The sequence below is a fragment of the Protobothrops mucrosquamatus genome, unplaced genomic scaffold (genome assembly GCF_001527695.2).
Source record: "Protobothrops mucrosquamatus isolate PMUCROS unplaced genomic scaffold, P.Mucros_1.0 scaffold2417, whole genome shotgun sequence".
In the NCBI taxonomy this organism is placed as follows: Eukaryota; Metazoa; Chordata; class Lepidosauria; order Squamata; family Viperidae; genus Protobothrops; species Protobothrops mucrosquamatus.
Genome location: NW_015388489.1, coordinates 5,532 through 7,599, shown reverse-complemented (window position 1 = coordinate 7,599; position 2,068 = coordinate 5,532).

Sequence of the window (2,068 nt, the reverse complement as noted above, 5' to 3'; positions counted from 1 at the left end):
ACAAACAAATAGAAGAATCAAACAATCATCTCAGGGCATAGCACTGACAAAGAATTCCATAATTCATAATAAACAATCACTAGAATTCAGCAGCAGCTGACACAACTTGTACATTCAAAGTCTTCTGTTAACTGGATGAGAAAATGGGGAAGCAAAGGAAACAGGACCGTTTACTGTTCAAGCAAGCTACAAGGCATCATATATCAGGCTGATTAAGGCTCTTCCACTCAATCAGTTCAATGACCGTGGTTGGAAATGAAGGCTAGCACAACAAGCAATGCTGCACTGCTCATAAGTTTGATCCCAACTGTATCCCAGCGAGCAGGCAGAGTATTTTGCTAGTGCCTTCTAACAGATACAAGAGCAACTGCTCTCATTTGGGCATATTCCAACAATGACTTAACAGAGGGAAAGCAGATGCAGGATTTGATCATATTCATGTAAGACACAAGGAAAGTATGTGGCATCACATACTACGTATCATTTTTGGAGCAGTGAAACATGGCTGCCATTTGTTCCGTTTTCGCAGCAGTTCAAGGGTGAGCTCCCCTTTATTGGTGGAGCAGAGATTCACTCCTCACATGCTGCCTGTAGGTATTTTCATACCAGTGTCCTGAATTCCTCCCCCCGGCATCAGCTCCGGACCAGCCTGATCTCGTCACACTTGCTTTTGAATCCAAAGTAGTTTAATCACTGTCTCTGCAGTCCTTGTGGGTCGTTGGTTTTTCTCACTGACAAAATCGCATGCCTCCCCTGCTACCTGCCCCTGAACTCACCTGCAGCCCATAGTATCTTGATCTATAGCAGTGATGGCGAACCTTTTAGAGACCGAGTGCCAAACTGCAACCCAAAACCCACTTATTCATCGTCGAGTGCCGGGTGGGTGTGGCCCATAAGCTGGGTGTGGCCAAGCGCGTGGGCATGGCCAATTGGGTGGGCGTGGCTGCGGTGGTAACGGCAGACTGGGTGGGACTAAAAAGTTTAATCAATCAATTCCAACTTTGCAAGATCTTTTTTTTGTTCCGTGAGAAGTTGAAATTGACTGATTGAACCTTTTTTTTTTTTTTGCACACAGCGGCGGAGGCCTAAAGCAAAAAGGTTTTATAAAACCCAGCTGAAGGCCTAGGACTGGGGCGATGGTGCGCGTGCCCACGGAGAGGGCTCTGAATGCCGCCTCTGGCACCCATGCCATAGGTTCGCCACCACTGATCTATAGGTTTCCAATATTTAGAATTTATCTTTCTTCACTCTTGCACACCAGCCAGAATAAGATCGATAAGCATCAGTCACAACTATAAAGAATAAAATAGCTGGTGGAAAAATTGTCAGCAACAAGAAGCGATTTCACTTGTACAACTCATAGTAGTTTCTAAACGTATGAAAGGGTTGATGTTGAATTGGCCGAGAAGCCATCAGAGGACATTAGTGCTTTATTTGCATTTTTCCAATCAAGCTCACCTCACATAGCTCCCCATCAGAACAACTTCTCAGAGGGATTTAGAATTTATGTTTCTGTATGATCATTACAGAGGAATTGAGTGGAGGGAGTTCTAGTCATTCTGCTATTGGTCAACTGGAGAGACCGTCATGTCCTCTGAGCGTTCTATGTGTTTGGAGATCCAGAGTTAAGACAATGGTCAGTTTCAGTGTGAGAAGTTGTCAGGGTGCAAATGCTATTATGAAGGCAAGATGAGGTGACAGCTGCCTTTCCCAAGTTCCCTTACTGGGATTAACACCTAATTGACCCCTCTTCCCTGGTACTGCTTCCATTCACGGCCATACCAGCCAGCTTCCTCCATCACTTCTGCTTCCCACAAATTACACACTGATTTTTTTTTCTTTTTTCTTCTACAATCAACTTCTACAAAGATGATTAGGGGACTGGAGGCTAAAGCATATAAGGAACGGCTGCTGGAATTGGGTATGTCTAGTTTAATGAAGAGAAGGACGAGGGGGGACATGATAGCAGTGTTCCAATATCTCAGGGGCTGCCACAAAGAAGAGGGAGTCAAGCTATTTTCCAAAGCGCCTGAAGGCAGGACAAGGAGCAACGGGTGGAAGCTAACCA